The sequence below is a fragment of the Eptesicus fuscus genome, chromosome 8 (genome assembly GCF_027574615.1).
Source record: "Eptesicus fuscus isolate TK198812 chromosome 8, DD_ASM_mEF_20220401, whole genome shotgun sequence".
NCBI classification, from domain to species: domain Eukaryota; kingdom Metazoa; phylum Chordata; class Mammalia; order Chiroptera; family Vespertilionidae; genus Eptesicus; species Eptesicus fuscus.
The window spans coordinates 52587501-52611908 of NC_072480.1; positions in this window are offsets into that span (position 1 = coordinate 52587501).

Genomic DNA, 24408 nt, shown 5'->3' on the forward strand with positions numbered 1-24408 from the left:
CTTAACCCCAAAATTCTCCCAAATCATTTATAATGCTTTTCTAAAGTCTAAGTAAGCATCAGACCCTTTTGGCAGCACCATTTTATTTGAGTTGTTTTGTATACATTGACACTATTAATAATATTATTAAATTTAGCATCCCCATTTTCCCCATCCTAAGTAAAAGACAATAAACAGTTTAAAATATACTTAACTTAATGTAAGGTAAGGAATTTCATTTTACTCTCCTTAAATATGTAAGAAACCTTAAATATGTAAATGGTTTCTGTGTTTCTTAGTCTAACATATCAATGAGCAGGACTTCATAAGGTTCAAGCAATGAGAGGAAAACAGCCACTGTTAAAGATTTTCTCTAGCAAAATAAAACAGCATCTCCCAGGGATAATACCCAGATAAAGGGAATACAGAATTCAGTGCTAAAATTCATGAAGGGGCAGTAGTGGTCTAAACAGCCTCATTAAGTGCTAGTGGCTGGAAGAAACACCATTTTAGATAAATTATTTTATGCAGTTAATGACTATGGTTTTAAAATCTACTTCAAGATATTGAGTCAGGAAGACTCTTGGTAAATATAATGGGTTTTGATGTTGGGAAGTTCACTCAACTTGCTCCAGCTCTCCACAAATGTGCTGTGACCTTGAGATCCTCAACTATGAAATGGAGGTAGATGATTAATTGCTTGATAGGAATTTAGTGAGTTTTACAGAGGCAATGAATGAAACTCATCAAAATATTTGGCATATAGTAAAAACTCAATAAATATTGCCTAATCTTCGTGTTCATGTTTTACTATTCTTACTTAAGTACATTTTTAAGTATCTGTTGCTAATACCCAGTCTAAACCAGCAAACATTATTTGACCAAACTATTTTCAAAATCTACTAAAATTATTTCTTATGCCCCCCAAACACAGCCATTTTTTATATTCTACTTTAAAGGTAGAATGCTATTTTTAAGTTGGAAATCTGATTCACTCCTCTGTTTAAAATCTATGTATCTTCCCACCTTAATATTAAAGTCCAAAATGTAGCCTATAGGACACTAGATTCTCTAGATTACCAGTCTGTCTTTTGCCATCATCAAGCCTTCCACCCCCATACTCCTGACAGTATGCTACTAGCCTTTGTTTGTTTAATACCATACTCTTGCTTCCATTGACCTTCTCACTGGCAATTCCCCCACCTAAAATTTGTAATCTCGTTTATTCCATCTCCACACACTTAGCTCTTTCTTCTTCACATTTTATCATCACTTAATCAAATAGTCTTTACAAAATTCTTCAGACTCACTTCCAGAATAGAATATGAATTTAAATGATCTATCCATTTATGACTCTGTATATCCTTTGTAACACTCATCATACTTATACTTGTTCCATACATATCTTATTTCCTAGTCATGTGGTTTACCTTGACCAGTAGAATGAGTACCAGATAGGTAAATGCTTGATTATTAAATACATTAAATTATTAAATACAAGAGGACTGGGCTTATCCTCTTGAATGTGTGTCTTTTGCCATGAGAATATCTTGCTTTAATTAGCCAGTAGTTAAAAGATGTGAGTGACATGTGTAGCAATTGTGAGTTTGACCCAGAGCCTGAACCAATCTCTGACAACTCAGGTAACAATAAGCAAATCCCAGCCGAACAAGTGATAGGAGACTTATAAATGAATGCTTATCATAGTATGCCAATGAGTTCTAGTGTGGTTGGGTGTGCAAAATGTATATATACACACCTATATGTGTGTGTATCTCACCCAAAGCAGGACAACAAGAGTGTGGCAATTACAACTGAGTATAGGAAATATATTTAATTTGATAGGGATTTCTCTTAAGGAAATTACATATACCGAGAAGACTTACTTTGTAAAAAGCATATAAATTCATTCCGGTCCAGATAGGCTTGTTTCCCCAGCCCAATCTCACAACCTGGAGTTAAAGATGAAATAACCAAGACAACAATGCTGCTAGTGTAGTTACAAATCTAGGTCTATTAGAGTTGGGGTGCTATGTGGATCTTAAGTCTTGATAAACCCAATACTGTCTTTCATTGTTGTTGATTTATTCATGTCATGATTTTATACCACAAAGACCAGGAATATGATATTCCTTAAAATAGAACTGGCATTTATCCCAACTGAGAGAGCTAGAGGTTATAAAGAATCTACTTTCATATAAAGAATTTGAGTTTATATTGGCTTGATATTTATAAAACAGTCCCAAGTCTTCATGTGTTATCATTTAATTTATTAAGCCTAATCACCCACATACAATACCCAAATGTTTGTTTTTGATGCTTACTTTATTTGAAGGGGATAAGTAAAGCATGTAAATTTTTTCTAGTGATATTTGCTTTGCTAATTTATCTCATTGTTTTAGAAAGTTTTGTCTTCTATGGTACTTGTGAGTGTGTGTTTGTGGGGGGTATCTTAATACAAATTCTATCACTCATTATTTTTAATTTTAAATGTTCCATTTATTTTATTATAAATGTAAGGAGTGATTCTATATAATTTCTGTATATTTCCATGCACCCAGTCTATATATAATGAAGAAAATGAGAATGTGGTTTGTATTATAAATACATAGTGAAATGTGTTGTTTTTCAGGAGAGTCATAGTATAGTTCATGGCTATTTTTTAAATGGTGCACAGTAAACATTTAAATTCCTCATACTGCTACACATTAACTCCACTTTAGGTGAAACTAGAAGTAATAGACTATGACAAATGTTTTACATGTACCAGAGTTTCCTTTTGTTCTCCACTGTGGTGACAACTAGGAATGGTGAGAAGATTGCTATAATGACTCTTTTTTAAAAAATTTCTTTATTGATTAAGTTATTACATATGAGTCTTTATCCCCTCATTACCCTCCCCACACACCCCACTCATGCCATCACCCCCCTGTTGTCTGTGTCCATTGGTTAGGCCTATATGCATGCATACAAGTCCTTTGGTTGATCTCTTCCCCTTACCCCCACCCAAATGCTTATTTTTGGAACTACCTTCTCTCTGAGGTTTGAAGGTCTGATCGATGTTTTGGTGAATTAAAAATGATACCCAAAAGTTCTAACAAGTTTTTACAGGAGTGAAACATTTGTTTTTCTTTGTTTAGTTCAGAGAGATACATATTTTAAATAGTATTACATTTGTTCTTTATATTTATTCCAAAAAAGGAATAAATTAGATTTGACTAGAATATTGATTTGATGAACATCAATATATAATTCATCATAAAATATGCATCAATTCTGTTTATCAAATGTATTTTGAATTCATTCAGTCTTTATATATTAAAAATATATGAGCGAATAGCTATTATCTATAAACTGCTCTTTGAAAGATAAATGACATAGTTGTTAGGTTTTTACTCTACCTATTAAAATGTTTCTTAAATGTTTGAAATCCTGTCATTTAGTTCTTGATAGTCAAGCTAAAGTTCAAAATACCTACAAATTCATGTATACCTACTGGATTCTCACAGTCTAACTTATTGTGGCACACTTCATAAAATTTTTCTGCTTTAATATATAGTCCTTGGGAAAATATAAAAAGATGATGATTTCCACACTAAATATAAATATTTTAGGAAGAGGTAAAGAAGCATATCATGGATTAGCAATTAAAAGTGAAATAAATTGCAGATAAAAGCAAAATGTGTTCTCTACAAATGTGCTAGACTTGTGGATTGAGAAGTTTCTTATGTTCTGAAGTATGTTAATGATATTTGCCAATTTCGGTTTCATGTAAAGCTGTTATTAACATCAAGGAATTAGCTTAAATTTTTATTGAATTTTGGTTTATTTGAAATACTTTAATATTTGTTTCATAAAACAAAGAGAATTAAAGAATGCCAAAAAATGTGGTGTCATTGGAAAGAAAGATGGCACTCTAAGAACTTAGATTTTTGCAAAAGATGATCACGATCATGGGTTAGCTAGATCTAATTAAAATGAAGGCTTTGAACATAAATTAACTCAGCTTCAAAAGAACATATGCTCTACTGATACATAGTTAAAAAATAAAAAATAAAATAAAATAGGTAAAAGTAAGATATGTCTAAAAATAAATAATTTGAATAATTTAAATATATTTATTTTAAAATTGTGATTAGTAGTCGTTATGATTTTTTTTCATAAATTATTTGAAAATTTTAATGCAGTAAAAATGCAGTGAGTTGGTTAAAATGTGATTGCTTTGTAGAAAATCCTGCACATTCACTTTTCTAAAGAGTATATATATATATATATATATATATATATATATATACAAATAATCAGAACAATGTTACTCTTGAATTAGAGAGCCAATGCCCCCATAGCATGCTAAGAAAAATGAATTTCCATGGAAGTATATATCCCCAGGTAGAATAGTAATTTCATAATATAGCAACACTGACAGTGTTATCATGATTGTCTTTATCTGTAGCTGACTTGAATGCATTACAGTTGATATGTATATGATTAAACTCTTTGCAGAGTATACCAACACTTATATTAAACTAATCTTCCCTGAAATGACAATTGCCAAGAAATCATATATTAAAAACAAAACATTTTTATTTATTCAATTTCCAGCAATAAGGAAAATATCATTTTTCCCCTATTCTTAATATAAACTCTTTGTCAACCAAATTCCAAATGAAGGGGACCAGAGTCTGCCACCCCTAATAATCCTTTGGGAATATTGATTATTTTAAAATGGTTATTAAAAAAAATGCAGAAGACTCAAAAGGACACTTTAATCTTCTCCCTTTACCTAAGGAATTCAGAGAGAAAAACTTGCTTCAGAACAGTAATCTTAGCATATTCACCTTAGCATATATGAATTATGTATGGAAGACAGGGAGGATCTAAGAAAGAGTCTATTTGTTAGATTCCCCCCTGTGTTCCGTTGTTTCTGGGTGGCCTGGCCTGAATTTGTTTACCACATCTTTGTTCATTCTCATCTATCTGTGAATTGCCTGCTTTCCCTTTGAAATCCCAGAGACCTACCTTCTTCTCCTTAGTCCAGGATGACATACAAACCTCAACTTCCCAAAGTATTTTTGGGTCTCATCTTCTTATGGAACTTCTGTATATACACACACAATAACTTCGGTCATTTTTTCCTGTTAATCTGTTTCATATTAATTTGATTATTAGTCCAGCCACAACTACTTAGAAGGGTTGGAGGAAAATTATTTTCTTACACTCACACAAGCAGTGTCAGCCATTTATATAATACTAGAGGCCTGGTGCACAAAATTCGTGCATGGGGAAGCGGGAGTCCCTCAGCCCGGCCGGCACCCTCTCCAATCCAGGACCCCTTTGGGGATGTCCAACTGCCTCTCGCAATCCAGGACCACTGGCTCCTAACTCAAGATGACATATAAGTCTCACCAGCCTCCCCGTATTCTTCCAAGGAGGCATAGTCTCAGGGAACCCCCATAAGTACATTCATTAACATTTTAGTTATTTTTTTTTCCTGTTGATCTCACATCAGTTTGATTATTAGGAGATCCAGAAAAACTTAGAAGGGTACAAAGAAAATTACTTTTTCTCCCCAACAGTAAAAATAAGAGATTTAGCCTATAGGAGCTATTCAATTATACTTATCTGCCAGCAAATGTTATTGAATTAAGTTTATAAATTATGCTTGAAACATGAAAAGTATTAAAACTTTACATATGTTAGCAAATCATGCTGAGAATATTTTTAAAACCAAGAGTAATTATGTTCTATGAAAACCATAAAGTTGGTTGTCGTATAAGTTACCTTAGCATTTGTTTGACTTTTTTTTCTTCCTTTTTAAGGGGGGATTCTGTTAATAGAATTACTATTAAATATAAATATTCAAAAGATACCACAGGTGTTTTGTGTTTTTTTTTAACCAGAACTTTCCCTCCTGTCCTGGCTCTCACTTTCAGTCTCTAAATATATAAAAAATAAGAAATCTGAATATTATGAAACTTTACTTTAAAGTAGTCTACATGGATAGTGGCCCTCTTATCTTTTGACAGACTCTCTGCTATTCGTGGTTCAATTTTACATTTGATTTAAATAGAGTTTTAGGTTGGGGATTTATTTTTCAGGGTTTACATTTACTTTATTATTATTGCTATTAAGTTTTTAATTTATATACAGTAAATTCACAGATTATACAGTTTTAAGAATTTTGGCAAATATATAAAGTCATGTAACCACCGCCATGATCAAGATATAGATCCTTTTCATTACCTGTCCCTTTGTTGTCAACTCCTCCCTCATGACAGCTGTAGCCACTAATCTGTTATTTTTTTGTTTTGTCCTTGTAGCTTTGTCTTTGCAAGAATGTCAAGTAAATAGAATTTTATGATATGTAACCCTTAGAGTCTGACTTTTTTCAGGTAGCATAAGTCATTTGCGATCCACCCATGCTCCTAGAGATGTCAGCAATGTTTTCTTTGTATTGCTGAATATCATTCCAGTGTATAGATAGATATATCAGTGTTTGTTTAATCATTCCCAGTTGAGTTACATTTGTATTATTTCTAATTTTGGGTGGTTACAAATAATCCACTATTACTATTTCCAAGTTCTTATATAAATGCAGAGTTTTTATTTCATTTGACTAAATTCTAAGAGGTGGGTTTGCTGGGTTGTGTGTTATCTTGTTTTCAAAAGTTGTTGTAATATTTGACATTTATATCAGTGGTGAATAAGATTTCCATTTTGGGACATTTTCTATAATGTTTTGTACAATTTTTCTTCATTATAGATGTTCTAATAGATATATAGTAATATGTTGTTTTAATTTGCACTATGACTAAAAATGTTGAACATTTTTCATGTACTTATTTGCCATCTCTGGACCACATTTGGTGAAGTTCTCTTTCAATTATTTACCCATTTTTATAATTAGGTTGTTTGGTTTCTTATTATTGAGTTTGAAAGGTCCTTTATCAGAATCATAATTTATAAATACGTTCTCTGAGTCTCTGGCTTTACTTTTAATTCTCTTAACAATGGATATCACAGAGCAGAACTTCCTAATATCGATGAATTACAATTTACCGTTTATGGGTCAGGCTTTCACTGTCACATCTAAAGGCATTGTCCGACTCAAGGCCACACATTTTTCTAGTGTTTAATTCAGCAAGATTTAATTTTTAGACTCTAGTCCATGATATATTTTGGGTTAATTTTTGTATGTGGTAAAAAGTTTTGTATGTGGACATCTCATTGTTCCAGTGCCATATGTTAAACACAGCTATATTTTATCCCAAAAGTTGCCATTGCAGTGTTTTCAAAAATCAGTTTACCATGTTGGATTTATTTATAGACTTCCTACTATGAACCATTCATCTGTAAGTCTATCTTTTCTTCATTATAACAATGTTATTATTACAGTAGCTCTATTTTCTTATCTATATCTATATCTATATCTAATCTATATCTATATCTAATCTATATCTATATCTATCTATATCTATCTATACCTATACCTATATCTATATCTACCTATCTATCTACACAATGGAATATTACTTAGCAAGTTAAAAAATCCTGCTGGATGGATCTGGAGGGTATTATGCTAAGTGAAATAAGTCAGACAAAGACAAATACCATTTGATTTCACTTATATGTCAAATTTTTAAAAAATCAAAACAAATGAACAAGCAAAACAAAAGAAAAACAGTCATAGAAACAAAGAACAAACTGATGGTTGACAGGGGAAGTGGGTGGAGGGATGGCTGAAAAATGTGTAGTAGAATATAGTCAATAATAGTGTGATAAAATTACACAGTGACAAATGGTTACTAGACTTTATGTGGTGTAGACATTGTAAGATATGCATGTCAAATCACTATATTTTATGCCTGAAACTAATATAATATTATATGCTTACTATACTTAATAGAAAAACAACTTTATAGAGCAAGGTACACTCCCAAGCATATCCTTGGGGCATCTCTGTCAACTCTGTCCATCCTTCCAAACTGGATTTTCTTCTTAAGAATAAATTATCACATGACAATTATTATTTGCAAGGATGAAGTTGATATCTATGTTAGGCAAATCTATTTGTGCATTTCTTTTTGAACTATAGATTAAAGGCAAACAAATGGAAAGAATATACAGGGTGGAGCAAAAGTAGGTTTAGAGTTGCTCATATAGAAAATAATACAATAATCCTATATAATAAAATGCTAATATTCAAATTGACCGAACGGTGGAATGACCAGTGAAATGACCGGTCACTGTGATGCACACTTCCTTTTCTGACCATCTGCTCCCCAAGAGGGAGGCAACCAGTGGCAGCAATCAGGGGGCAGGGCCAGCCAGTGGGCAGGGCCAGACTGCCAGCCAAGGCAGTCGCCAATGGGGGCCCCTGATCGCCCCACCCACTGGTTGCCCCACAGATGGCCCTGGTCACTGGCCAGGCCTAGGGACCCTACCCTATACGTCTCTTAGATTTAAAAATTAAAACCTGGCAAGGCTACTCTAACACAAAAAACAGGATGATGCAGCGATGACATGCATGGACTCTGGCTTGCATATTTTGTTGTCAGCCCTGATTCTGACACTTATAACTGTGTGACAAAGCCTATTAACTTGTCCCTGCTTCAGTTTTTCCACCCATAAGATGGGGAAAATGCTACTACTCCCTCAGAAGGATCATGTTATGTGCTACTTTTTATAATCAGGGCAAAAAAATGTAGCTGCCCATACAACAGCAAGATACCTTTCACCTGTATGAAAAGTATGGTCACTGGTGCACACAGATCCCAGGTTGTGAGGGGGATGTCCAACTGCCGGTTTAGGCCTGACATCCCCTGAGAGGTCCTGGATTGCCAGAGGATGCAGGCTGGGCTGAGGTCCCCCTCTCCATGTATCAATTTCATGCATCGGGCCTCTAGTTAATAAATAATAAGATAAGAATAAACTATATTTCATGTACCCAAAACTATAAACCTACATTGGCCTCACTCTGCACATTGATTGTGTACCAGTTTGCCTTGCAATTCAGAAATGTGTGCTTTTATTTTGGAATTTTTCTTCTACCTGTTAGTTGATTAGGAATGAATCTGTGAATCTGTGTGTGTGTGTGTGTGTGTGTGTGTGTGTGTGTGTGTGTGATATGTACAATTTATAAGTCAAGTCTTAAATAAAGAAAAACACTCATTTCCAAAAATATGTTGTTTTACCTCTGGACATTAGGAAACTATATTGTGTATTGGTAAATCCTACAATTTGATTAGACTAATAAATCACAAGCAGCAGAGATGGGAGAACATTGGGGATAAGTAGCTGCCTTCTTATGGTTGTAGCCTAATCCGTTTGTAGGTAATTGACATTCTGTTGACCTTTCATATAAGAAGTGTTAGAAGCAAAATCACATTAGTAGAAAACGGTTACATTTCTCTTGTTAGGAAAAAAAAAAAAAAAGCAAAAACCTTTGTGTCCCTGGGCAACAATTAGATGAATGAATCTGTGTCCTTATCAGGTTTTAACACAAGACTGGTCCTTAAATATACCTTACAGTATCAGACAGAAATGTTTTAAATCTGTACTAGCATTAGTCCTTAATATGCCTTATTTTATATATTGGGGTGACATTGGTTAATAAAATTGTATAGATTTCATGTGTACAATTAATTCTATGGTACATGATCTGTATTTTGTAATTGCATTCACTAGTCAAACTCTTATTTTTAAATGAGCATGCTTTTATTTATTTTAAAAGGCCTGAGACTTTTGAGGGTTGAAGATTTTTTCATTAATACTAGCTCAGTGTTGTGTGTATCCCATTGCATCTTAAATCTTCATGGGTTTTAAATCCTGAGGCATAGAATTAACATTCCATGTTAATTTGTTTAAAAAAATTATTATATAGAGTCCCAGGGATATTTTTCATTCACATTTTACTCTTGCCCTTTCTTTCTTTTTCTTTCTTTCTTTCTTTCTCTCTTTCTTTTTTTTTTTTTTTTTTTTTTTTTGTTAATCCTCACCCAGGAATATTTTTTTCTATTGATTTTTAGAGAGTGGACAGGAAGAAGAAAGGAGTGGAGGAGAGAGAGAATGAGAGAGAGATGAGAGAGAGAGGGTGAGAGAGAGAGAGAGAGAGAGAGAGAGAGAGAGAGAGAGAGAGAGGGAGAGAGAGAGAGAGAGAGAGAAAGAGAGAGAGAGAGAGAGAGATCTATGTGAGAGAGACACATCAGTTGACTCCTACATGTGCCCCTACTGGGATCACGGGTTGAATCTGCAACCAAAGTATGGCTCCTTGTCTGAAATATAACCTGAAACCCTTCAGCACTCAGGCTGAGGCTCTAACCACTGAAACAAACCGGCCAGGGCTCTTGCCCTTTTTTTGATATCCTTTCTTATAACATGTATGTGATAAACTTTTTTTCTTATGTGTTATATAATCACATCAGAGACTGCTAAAATTTTAAAATTTTGTAGTTTGAGTAAACTTAAGTGGTTATTAATAAAATTAGCATTTGCAGAAAAGGAAAATTGAGTATTAACAGTTGACTAAGGGTGTATATAGTGCTCTCTGTATAAAATGACTAATGCTGTTCTAGGGCCTTAAACATCACACTCATTTTGTCTCCTGGTACAAAGAAGGTGCTCATATTCATTTGAATGACTTGCCCACATCTTCAGGATGAGAAGGATGAATGAAGAAATGGTCATGTGGCACCATCCCAGGTGCTCCCTAACAGTCTAAATGTGTTTATGTATAAAGCTAACAATTTTTACCTTTTAAATCCAAAAGTAAATACTATTTAGTAAAACTGAAGCTATAAGCAGGATTCTAAACTAATTGTCCTATTTTCTAACGTAGTTTTTCTCTCCCTTACATAAAAAGTAGAGGAAAAATCCAGTTTTCATTGAACAATTGTTCATGGCCCTACTAAGTTATGACTTTAGCCAGAGGTGAATAAAGAATAATTGTCTTTATTTTTCTTTTTAAACATCTTTCTTAAAACCTGAATTCAGTGTAGCAATAAAGGTCACACAACTTCCTAAATAAAAGGCAACTCTAAAGTTTTACGATCTCCTACTATAAATGCTTTCTATTAAAAGAAAATTTTATTCAAAAGCTTTAAAACTAAGAATTAGAGTTATAATATTGTTTAAGACTTTATAATATCAAGATAATTGAATTTTAATCCAAAAGTCATTTAATGCTTCTAGGTAAATTAAATTCCTCAGCAAATTGAATTTTTAATGGGCTTTAGTTTAAACATGACTGTATATTTTATTATATTGCAACAGTGAAGTTAATACAGGGTAAATGGGTAATATTGGATTTAGTACAAATGCTACAATGAATAAAATTTTTTAAAAGGTCATATATTTGTGCTGTAGGCAAGGTAAGTTGTTATCTGAACACATATTTGGGAGAAAGATAAATATGTTTTTATACCCAAATTATTATAATTCAAATAATTAATATTTTATAAAAAGTTATTTCAAAACTAAGTTAAAAATGAAAATTATGTGCTTTTATAATTGTTCTATTTAAAAAATTAAACATTCAGGAGCTCTCTCTCCAGATACATATATATTATTTATTTTAATTTCTAATATTTCTCTAATATATTTTAATATCAACTTTTTAACATTTTATTTAAATAGTAATCTGGATATATATTCTGAAAATTAAATTGAGTGTAAGAGATTTAGAAAAATATAACACCAATATTATCCATGCTAATTGAAGTGAATGCTCTAACAAAGATAATTTTTTAATACTTAATAAAAAAATTGATGAGTTAATACTGATAGATATATATTAATACTTAATGTATTTTCATATATGGACATGCATGTAGTAGTTAACCCAATACTAAATTTGACCAGGACAAAAGAATATTTAAAAAGATTACATCAATTAATACAAAACAGTTTAATTCCTCTTGTTATTAGAAAAATAATAAATTATCTCTAATTTTTCTTTAATCAATGATGATAAGTTGTAATAAAATTACAACAGAAACAGGTTTTTGCTATAATGTAGGATATTAATCTTTTCTTTTTTTTGTTTTTTGTTTTTGTTTTTGTTTTTTGTTTTTGTTAATCCTCACCTGAGAGAAAAAGGGAGGGAGAGACAGAGAGAAGCATCAATGTGAGAAAGACGCATTGATTGTTGCCTCCTATATGCATCCCAACCAGGGTCAAGGATCAAGACTGCAACCCTGCTCCATGCCCTTGATCGGAATCCAACCCGACCCTTTAGTCCAAAGGCTAATGCTCTAACACTGAGCAAAACTGGCCAGGGCTTAATTTTTTCTTAACAAGTCACCTGACTTTCTAAGGTATAATTTTCAGCAAAAGATAGCTATTGTATTAAAGTAGTGAGAAAGATTGAATCTAGAAGCTGCTCTTTGAATCACTGTATTAAAAAGTCCTTAATCAGAAGTTATAAAACTTTGATGCATATACTCATATCATCCTCACTGTGGTAATAATAACATCATCAATATGGAAATACTGGTGAATGTCATTAATAAAAAAAGTAAAATATTTAAATTCAATTTTATCTTTATCTCATTCTTTAAATTTTTACTTTTGTATGTTTTATTATATAATAATGTATATCAGAGAACATCTATATATATAAAAGCCTAAGTGACTGGCCAACCGGCCAACCAGCCACTAGCTATGATGTGCAATGACCACCAGGGGAAAGATGCTCAATGCAGGAGCTGCCAAGCTGCAGTGACCTGGCAGCTGCGGTTCTTGGGTGATGATGCACCCAGAACGAGAGAGGAGGGAGCCCAGTTCTGGAGTGTGTCACCCTAGAACAGCCCTCTCGCAATCCAGGACCCCTCAAGGGCTGTCAGAGAGCCAGTTTCACCCCTATCTCTGCAGGCCAGGCCAAGGGATGCCACCTGTGCACACCGGACCTCTAGTATTTATAATTGAAAGGAACTATGGGCCTTGAGGCTGCAGTGGGCAAAGGGGTGGGTCTAGGCCCATCCTCAGCACTCCTGCCCAGCCCCTCCTCCCACGGCCCCAGTCCCCTCTTCTGCCAGCAGCCCTGCTGTCACTGCCACCACTCCCACACGCTGACAGTGCCATCCCTGCTTGCACCAATTGACGACACAGACCGATTGGGGCCCGCATCAGCAGTGGGTACAAGCAGGGCCAGTGCCATCAGTGGGTGCAACGGCAGCTGCTGCCCCGATCACCCCTCAGGAGCAGGGGGAGATGAAGAAGCCCCCAGGAGCGATCAGGGCCAGCAGCCACAGCTCGCACCCACTGACGGCACCAAGCAATTAGGACCAGTGCTAGATGCCAGCAGTGGGTAAGAGCAGTGGCTCTAGCACCAGCTGTGGGTGCAAGCGGTGGCTGCTGTCCCTGATCACCCCTCAGGAGCAGGGGGAAGTAGAGAAGCCCTGAGGGGTGATCAGGGCCAGCAGCCGCTGCTTGCACCCACTGAGGGCACCGAGCGATGGGACTGGAGCCGGGCGCCAACAGCAGGTGTGATTGGGGCCGGCGCTGGCAGCAGGTGCAAGTGTTAGGTGGGACTGCGGCGTGTGGGAGCAAAGAATTTCCAGTAACCACCAGAGGCTCGCCCCAATGACAGTGACCGGTGCCTTGTCTTGGTCTGGCACCCCCGCTCACCTGCTCCACCATCTCGCCGTGGCAGACACCCACCAAGGTCAGCGCACATCATAGCGATGGGTTGTTTGGTTGTTCAGTTGTTCCGCCATTTGGTCTATTTGCATATTAGCCTTTTATCATATAGGATGTAGTATTTGCATAATTGAATATTAGCACTAATGAAAGCATTTAGAATAATTTAAGCATTTTGTTAATTACTAAACTCTTCTTATTCCTCTATAGCTATTATTTTTTGTTTGTTTCTAGCTCAAGGATATAAGAGCTATTGCCTGAATTTTTCTCTGATGCATCCTAAAAATCTAGAAACCAGTTTGTTATACAAGAATCACTCAAAATTTTGTTAAAACTAAATAAAATATTATTTAGTTTTTAGGAGATTTATGACATTTTATGTTGTTACTTTATTTTCTTGATATATATATATATATATATATATATATATATATATATATATATTAGACAAATATGAAAATTAGCCCAGATGCCGTAACACAACGACCGAACAGCAGGGACCTGAGCAGCCGCAGGCTCCCAGCACCACCAGCCCATGTGCACCAGCACACCCTCAGGCCTGGAATAATGACACATTCACAATGAGCCCAGTCACTGAACAGGGGGCTGCAGATCAGGGGGGGCTGTGGATGGGGGGGCTGCAGATTGGGGGGAGCTACAGACCAGGGGTCTGCAGATCAGGGGGCTGTGGCACTGGGGACCCCACCTCTGAGCCCAGAGCCTGGCCTCAGGGCTGCAGCTGTGGCTGCGCTGCCCAGCAGGGAGCCCCACAATCTGCCCCCACAGACTCAAGAGAGCCAATAGGTCCATGGGGACGGCCAGGAAGAGGCCTCGCCTGGCGCCCTTTACTCCATGAGGAGGGCCCCGTGGATGGGAGTTGGGAGCCAGACCATGACCAGCGATCAGTGTTTGAAGAAGGAGCCTTCAGCCCCATGAACTTTCTCTCCCAATGAAGCTCCGGCTCCTCCCTGAACTCGGGCCCTGCCAGAGAGCCATGCCAGGCCCATTGGTGTCTGCAGTCCCACGTGGGACCGTGAACAGTGTTTGAGCCACTCTGAGGTGCAGCCCACATCACCTCTTTAAAGTTTTCATTTTTGCTGATCAGACCTTTGCATTCTGAGGCATAGAAGCCAGGACGATGGGCACAGTGTAGCCCGCAGTCGGGCACCGAGGAGCTCCTTGACTCCGACAGCTTTATTCAGAGAAGGCGCCCCCCTAAACCCTCCCTCTGCACCGCTCACCTCGGCGTACAGGGAGCAGCACAGTCATTGCAACAGGCACAGCCCCAAAGCTGCTCCTGAACTTCACTCTTCCTCCCTCGGCTCCCAAAGCCCAACACAGCCTGTGGCCAGCCCTGCAAAGGGTTGGCTGGTGCCCCCAGAATCCTTCCCGGGGCCCTCCCCAGTACCAGACAGGACCAGGCAGCAGGGGCATGAGGTTGGCCTGGGATCCTGAGCAGCGAGAACTTACCAATAGAGATGTTTGTGCAGAGATTTTAAACAACTTCCACTTTTAAAACTGAATTGAAAAGCATAGATTGTTGCTCTAGAGAACAATGCTTCAGTGGGATCCCAAGGTCACCTTGGAGGCTAGAACCAAGTTACATGATAGCAAGTATTGGCGAGGATGTGGACAAATCTGAGCCCTCACACACTGCTGATGGAATGGAAATGGTGCAGCCGCTCCTCAAATGATTAATATCAGTCACATAGGACCCTGCAACCCACCACTCCAAGGTATACACCCAAGTGAGGCAGCCGGTCACAAAACACCCATTGTGAATGGTCCCATTCCCATGAAATGTCTGAAAGAGCAGTGTGCAGATGGCTGGGTGGGGCATGATCAGGCTGGCAGGGGGGAAGAAGTTGGGGGTGATCAGGCTAGCAAGGGAGGGGCTGTTGGGGGTGAGAACGCCAGTGGTGGGGGCAGTTGGGGGCGAGCAGGCTGGCAGGCAGAGTGGTTAGGGGCAATCAGGCAGGCAGGCAGGTTAGTGGTTAGAAGCCAGTGGTCCCGGATTGCAAGAGGGATGTTCGACTGTTGGTTTCCCAGATTGGAGAGGGTGCAGGTGGGCTGAGGGACACCCCCCCCCACCTGTGCACAAATTTCATGCACTGGGCCACCAGTATATATATATATATATATATATATATATATATATATATATATATTATCTCATAAACCAACATTCATTTTGTCAGTTTTCACATTTGGCAGCATTTGTATTCATTCTAATTTGTTTTATTACAACCAATTCTACTATGAACATCTTTGTACATGTATCCTTGAATGAACAAATAAGAAATTTACAAAGGTGTATGTATGTATGCATTATGTATGTATGTATTGGTTTATAATATTTACCTCATCAGATCAAAATGCACATATATTCCTATGAAAGTATACTTATACAACTCAAGTTACACACTAACAATAAATATATATATATATCAGTTTTATTTTACAGACAAATTTGCTGGATTATTCTTTCAACTGTCATCAAATTTCTAGGGATGAGCTAGAGTTGTTGATTTCCCAGTGTCAGTATTTCTATTATCCTAATACCTGAGCTACGTAACTAACATTTATTGACTTAGTTATTTTCAAGTCTCTAAGATTTATTATGGCTTTAGTTGGAGTGAGATATAAGCTATTTCATGCTATGATTCTTTTCCTTATATATATAAACAACATAGTCTCAGAATGATAGGGAAGTTTATACAAAAATAAAAATTAGGAGAAAACATATTAAAGGAACATTCAAAATTAAATAATGACAAATAATATAAAACAATGGAATAGATAACAAATTTGCCAATGAAAAATCAAAATCGACTATCCTATCTAATAAAAGAGTAATATGCAAATTGACTGTACCTCCGCTACACCCACAAGCCACGCCCACCAGCCAATCAGGAGTGAGTATGGTGCAGGCTGGACTGAGGGACACACACCCCCGTGCATGAATTTCATGCACCAGGACTCTAGTGTATTTATAATTATTGAGCAAAAATCAATAGAAACATATGGAGATTGTATGGGGTAATTTGTGTTCTTCAAATTATTTTTTAATTTTCATAAAACATTGCTCAAATATTTTTTATTTTTGCTGAGATAGCCGACTTTCATACCACAAAGCATAAAACAGCAAAATTTTACTTGTAGAATATTTTAAGAGCAGATATTACTAGATACTTAATCATCAAAATATCAGACTACCTGAACATTTGACATGGATTTATATTTTGCTTAATGATTTGCATTTTATATTTTACTAGTAACCCTGCACACGAATCTGTGCACCAGTAGGTTGCTGCTGCCCTACTGTAGCTCTCTGCTGCCCCCTTGTAGTTTGCTGTCCCACCCTCCTGCAGATCCGTGATCCAGTCGTTACATGGTAGGTCATTACGACTCATGGTATAACGGATAATTAGCATATTCCTCTCTTATTATATAGGACTAGAGGCCCGGTGCACAGGGGGTGTGTCCCTCATCCCAGCATGTATTCTCTCCAATCTGGGACCCCTCAAGGGATGTCCGACTACCCGTTTAGGCCTGATCCCAGTAGGATTGGCCTAAATGGGCAGCCGGACATACCTCTCACAATCCAAGACTCCTCGCTCTCAACTGCTCGCCTGCCTGCCTTCCTGATTGGCCCTAACCGTTTCTGCCTGCCAGCCTGATCACTCCCTAACCACACCCCTGCCAGCCTGATTGATGCCTAACTGCTCCATTGCCAGCCTGATTGCCCCTAACTGCCCTCCCCTGCAGGCCTGGTCACCCCTAACTGCCTTCCCCTGCAGGAGTGTCACTGCCAACTGCTCTTCCCTCCCTTGCCGGCCTGGTCACCCCTAACTGCCCTGCCCTGCAGGCCTGGTCCCCCCCAACTGCTCTCCTCTTCAGGCCTGGGTCCCCCCCAACTTCCCTCTCTAGCAGGCCTGGTCCCTCCCAACTGCCCTCCCTGCTGGCCTGATCACCCACAACTGCCCTCCCTTGCAGACATGGTCCCTCCCAACTGCCCTTCCCTGCTGGTCATCTTGTGGTGGCCATCTTGTGTCTATATGGGGGCAGCCATCTTTGACCACATGGGGGCAGCCATCTTGTGTGTTGGAGTGATGGTAAATTTGCATATTATTCTTTTATTAGATAGGATAGAGGCCTGGTGCACAGGTGTTGGCTAGCTCATTTGCCCTGAATGGTGTCCTGGATCTGGGCGGTGGTTCCCTTGGTGCATGGGGCGGCTTGGGCAAGGTGCCTGTGGTGGTTTGCAGGCTGGCCATGCCCCCTGGTGACCCAAGCAGAGGCCCTGGTATCTGGGTTTTATTTATCTTCTATAATTGAAACTTTGTAGCTTTGATCAGAGCCAAGCTCCTGCTTGCTCCGTGGCCACAGCCATTTTTGTTGAGATTTATTTATCTTATATAATTGAAACTTTGTAGCCTTAAGTGGAGTCCTGGGTCAGCCAGGGTGTGCAGAAAGCTTGGCTTCCTCTATTGCCGGGGAAACCCAAGCCTCCTCCTTGCTCCTTGGCTGCAGCCATCTTGGTTGGGTTAATTTGCATACTCACTCCTGATTGGCTGGTGGGTGTGGCTTGTGGCTGTAAAGGAGTGATGGTTAATTTGCATATTGCTCTTTTATTAGGTAGGATAATTCCACTGGTATAAATAATTTTGGTTAATAATATGAAAATTGTAATCTCATAAATTGTAAGTGTTGAGTCTATATGTTTATTGAAATATATAGCAAAAGTCTGGAAATATGTGCATTATTATATATTCTTGGATCTTTTCACATAAGATTTATATTAAATGTTATCTTAGTAATACATTGTAAATTGATATGGCCTTTTTAGGAATCTCTTAAGGAAACAAACAAACCACTTAATAAGAAATAGAAAGGTAGGTACTGATAGCCATGATTATAAGGTCAGTTGAAGCTGCTTTCTTGCTCGCATGCCAACTGACAGAAGAGATAAATCATTCTTTTTCGGCGTGGCAGCTCAAGCAGAGCTCCAGAAATCATTCCAATGTTACAAAGTTAATTATCATATTAGGGAGGTCTTTTCTCTTTATCACTTTTTTCCTAGCTCTTAATTATGCTTTTGAGTCCAGAAACCTATATACATAACTGAAAATCAGAATAATCTGAAACTAAAAATAATATCTTGTAAAACAGATAGACATAGAAGAGTTCATGTCAACACTGCATTTATTATTCTCTTTTATTGATTTTTATAATTTATTTATTTATTTATATCATTTTTTTTTATTTTTAATTATAGTTGACATACATCATTATATTAGTTTTAGTTGTACACTCCAGTGAACAGAAATTACATAAATTAATAGGTGTCATCCTGCACCCATCCAGTCTCACTTCTAGTTATTAAAATATTATTGACTATATTCCCTAGCCCTGATGCCAAACAAATCCTCCCCATATGTCTCTGGTGCCTTTCAAGTTGCTGTCCCTGCTCTGGAGTTGAGAGGGAGTGAGTCCAAGTAAGTCTATTTGCAGGCATTTTAAGAGGAACTGCTTGGGACTCCAGCCGTTTCGGTCTCCCTCAGCCTCAATTCTCACTGTTTTTTACAGTCAGAAGTTATGGGGACTTCTCTTCCTCAAAATGGAGCCCTGGGCTGGAGGACCTGGTATGGAACTGGGAACCCCTCACTCCTCAGGGGAGACCTCCATAACCGAGGTATCCCTCTAACTTTTATCTATTATCTGCCACACATGGGTATGGAACCAGCCTGTTGCCCATCTCTCCTATCAGTCTCAGTGTGGCTTCTTCTTTAATTTCATAGTTGTAGGACTTCCATTCAGCTCAATTTCAGTTGGTTCTGAATGATGGTTGTTCTGTATTTTAGTTGCAATTTTTATGTAGGTGTGGCAGGAGGTGTGTACTGCATTTACCTATGCCGCCATCTTGGCTGGAAGTCTTGTTTATTATTCTCTTAAATTTATTTTAATCAAGAGAATAATCTCATAACTTTTATGTATTTATTTATTTTTAATGTCATTGCTGGTTTTTAAAAAAGGTCAATTTTACTATGTATCTCTTCAGTTATTTCTTCATTATGCTATTTAATTTTTTTCCTTTATCTCCTGCATTTCCTACAAATTAGATTTAGCTCTAAAACCTTTTTTAGGTCCAAGATCTTTTGTTGTTTTGTTTTTTAAAAAACTACTCAGTGGTTCTGTGTAGTTCATGTACATCATATAAAAAAAAAAAAATAAGTAATTTCTGGTTGTCTTCTACAAGGTCATAGTGAGTTAATTGGTGACAAACTGTTCCTGTCTTTGTAAAATTCTTTTAAAACTTCCACCTTATTTTATCTATTGATAATTTTTGCTTGAGTCATTTATTTCATTTTTGGTTGAAATTGATAATTTTTGCTTTATTTTATTCCATCAGTAGTTGCAAATGATGATCTTCTAATTCTCATGTTTCTTCCTCATTTATTACTTGAATTTCTTTTTGTAAAGCAAACTTTCACCAGCTGAAGTTATTTAATTGCCCTGAGATGCAACATACCCAAGAAAAGCAGAATAAATGCTTTATTTTTCCTATAATTGCCAAATTTTAGAATAAGTTAATGTTTAAATTATCATTTTTTGTTTGTGTCATCTTTTTCTATTTTTAAAATATTGTGAATATCATGGAGAATATATATATATATAGATATATATATACATATATCTATTTCAGTCATTATTCTCAGTCTTTTTTTTTTTTTTAATTCTTCCATTTGGGCAAACTGAGAACTTCACACTGATGCCTTTCTCCTTCAATATGCTTCTTGCTCAGGCAGCTTCATCCCTCCCGCTTTTTTTTAATTCTTGACAGTATTACAGATGCCCCCATACTCCCTCCTTTGCCCAACCCTACCCACTCCCCTGGCCTTCTCTACAATATTGTCTGTGTCCATGGGCTATGCATATATGTTATTTTACTAATCTCTTCATCTTCTTTTATCCAGACCTCCCATTCTCCCTCCCCCTATGACATCTGTCAGTCTGTTCCATGTATTCATGTCTCTAGTTCTATTTTGTTAATCAGTTTATTTTGTTCATTAGATTTCACTTATTAGTTAGATAATAAGGTATTTGTCTTTCTCTGACTAGCCTCATCCCCTTTTGACTAAGGTGACCAGATTTTAACATTGGTAAAGCGGGACACCATTGACCGGTTCGGGGAGGGGGAGGGGGTTCTTTTTTTAAAAATATATTTTTATTGATTTTTTTACAGAGAGGAAGAGAGAGGGATAGAGAGTTAGAAACATCAATAAGAGAGAAACATCGATCAGCTGCCTCTTGCACACCCCCTACTGGGGATGTGCCCACAACCAAGGTACATGCCCTTGACCGGAATCGAACCTGGGACCCTTGAGTCTGCAGGCCGACACTCTATCCACTGAGCCAAACTGGTTTCGGCCCTGGGGGTGTTCTTGATTAAAAATTTGGTCTATATTGTAATCACTTTTGGTTTTTTTAATAAAAGGAAATTCACTTCTTAGATCATCGTTGAATTTGCATCCTCTTTTCTTACTCATTATGTTAAAAATCTAAAAAAAATAATTTAAAATTATATTATAAATTATTATATACATATTGCTTAACAACACAGTAAGTAGGTACATAATTACATGAACATATTTTATTGTTAGTTTATAAATTAAATTAATTTGATTGTTATAAAGTAACTATATTTTAAAAATTATTTTAATCTTATATTTCTTTGTAAATAATAACAATACTAACTTGTATTATTTTTCCTCTGAATTTGCCATAACGTAAGTTGTGTCACTTTCAAAGCCGGCACTAGACTTTTTGCCACTACTATAAAATATAAATAATATGAGTACTGTCTGCTAAATTCAAGAAAATTTATGTATTTATGAAATAAATAAATAAATTACTTACCTAAATTATCTGAATAGATGATTTGTAATGACATCACTTGTTTAACTAGCTTACTAGCATGCAGTACGATGTGTATCATCTGAGAGACAGTTACAAAATGTTTTCGTCGTTGCCAATCCCCAAAAATGCCATTGTTCATTAAGTCCAAAAAATGGTGGTTGAATTCTAACAACTGATCAACAATGCGAACTTTGATAAGCAGTTCTCGATAATCAGTTCTCAACTATTATTTGTTATTATTAAAGTTTAACATTATAAAATTAACAAAAATAATATAAAACTCATATCCTGGCTAAATAGCCACATGGCCGCCGAAAACCGTATATTCCCTTCCCGTTCTCCCACCATTCCCTAGCTTGTCGTGCATTCTTTCCAAAAATCAGGACTTTTTTAAAACGCCATGGGACACCGGACAAATTGTTAAAAATCGGGACTGTCCCGCCAAAAGCGGGACGTCTGGTCACCTTACTTTTGACACAAAGTGTCCTAGGATCACCATTCTTCTTATGAGCGCTATCTTACCTCCCCGCCCCTGCCACCTCCACCTCCGGAAATCATATTTAAGAGTCCACAGTTTGGGCCTTAGTGGTTGATGTTAATTGTTATTAAAAGGTCACTACTTCTTTTCCCCAAGTGGGCAGAGGTAAGAAATACATATTTTCTAAACCAAATCATTATATTTGTTTCAGTTTTAACATTTCATGGCTTTCACTTAATTCCCTTTTTCTTATTTTGAAAATTTTGCTAGTAAACCTTTGGTAAAAGATAAACTGAGACATATTAAAAATCTTAAGCATTTACTTGAGGAAAAATTGATTAGAATCAGAAACTGAAAGTGGTTAGGAATCCCCTGCCCACTGGAGTCAGGGGGAAGACTTATCTAGAGAAAATATGGAGGCAAAGAAAGGAAATTATTTGGTTAGCTATAGCTTAAAGTCTAGTTGGATGTTTCTTATTGGTTGTTCTTAGCGTATCATTCTTTGAAAATGTCACCATGGATGTACAATCAAAATAGTCTTTTATTATATCACTTGAAATAGTTCCTCTATTTGATTGTATTACCAACTTGAAAGACTGGCTTATTCATTTTGTGTTATTTTCAATATTTAGGAAGTTTGTTGTGGGTTTTTTCCCTAATGGTTCTGTTTTATATTTTAACTATAAAAATATTTTAATAGTTGGAAAATCCAATTATACAATAAGATAAAATCAGACATGTCTCACTTACTTTCCTGTCTCTTCTACCCTGAATTCCTTCATTCACAGCTGATCCTATTCCAAATACATTTACTGCTGGTTGTCCACAGACCTCACATGCCACAAAACTTCACAATTTTTTTTTTTTTTTTTTTTTGGCATTCATGAACAAAGAAATAGTTCCACTTTTAAACATAGTTGAGGTCATAGCTTTATTTTCTATTATTTTTATTACTATGTCCTATATTTGTTTTCTATTTAGGATTTTAAGGTTGTTACAATTATTTTTTTTCATTATTATTAACATACATAATGTTTATGATACTCATTAAGAATAATTTTATAGAATATTTTTATTAAAACAATTATTGCAAAATAAAAAACAATCTCTGTTTAAAATGTGTTTTACATAAAATTTGACATTTCTCTACTTCTTGTTTTACCACCAATAACCAGTAGCATTTTCAAGATCAGGAAATTAGTCAAATTGTGACATCAGGTAAGAATAGAAAGTGACTTCACATCAGGTAAGAATAGAAAGTGACTTGGTACTCATTTCTTGGTTTTAGTCAGGAAAAACACAAGAGAATTTTCTTTAACGGAATATTGCCATTAATGGGTAAGGCTGCCAACAATTTTTGGGATTACTGTATATCATAGAAATAGCAATTTTCCTCTTAATAAACCAGAAAAAAATGCTTAAGGCAAGTTAATCAGTTCTAGCACCAATGTATAAGATAAAAATTTGTTCTGCCTAGGAAAACATAAGACATAAAAAGTTATGAAAAATAATACTCATTTCAGGGAATTAAAAAATGCCTGAGTAGATATAATGATACATTTATAGTTGTTTTTTTAACTGAATTTATTGGGGGTGACGCTGGTTATCAAAATAATATAGGTTTTAGGTGTACAATTCTATAATGCATCAACTGTATATTGTATTGTATACTCACCTCAAGTCAAATCTCCTTCCATCACCATTTATCCTCCCTTTACCCTCTTCTACCCATCACACCCGTTTCCCCTCTGGTAATCACCTTACAATTATCTGTGTCTGTGAGCTTGTAATGACACAACTTGTTGTTTTCTTTGTTTAATTTCTTCACCTTTTATACTCATCCCCCTAAGTCTCCTCCCTTCTGACAGCTATCAGTCTGTTTTCTTTATCTTTGAGTTTGTTTCTATTTTATTTGTTAGTTTATTTTGTTTAATATATTATGCATATAAGTGAAATATTGTACTTGTCTTTCTCTGACTGGCATAATTCATGTAGCATGGTTTAAAACTGTTTTCTAGTCAGTGTGTTTTCTCCTTATTAGGACTTGGCTTCTTTTGACAGTAAATTCTTAATGTCTTTTTCATTAATTCAAATTTAACTTATATTTTCAAGTTAACTGGTACAGTCTGTGCAGAGAATAAGAGTACCCGCATATATACTTTTTCTTTTGAATCCACACCCAAGAATTTTTTTCCATTGATTTTTTTTTAGAGAGAATGGAGGAGAGGGAGGTGGGGCAAGGAGAAAAAGAGAGAGAAACATCAATGTGGGAGAGACACATTGATTGGTTGTCTCCTCTTTGCACCTAATCTGGGGCTGAGGTATGTGCCCTTGACCGGGAATCCAACCAACAACCCTTTGGTCCATGGACCAACACTCTAACCATTTAGCTA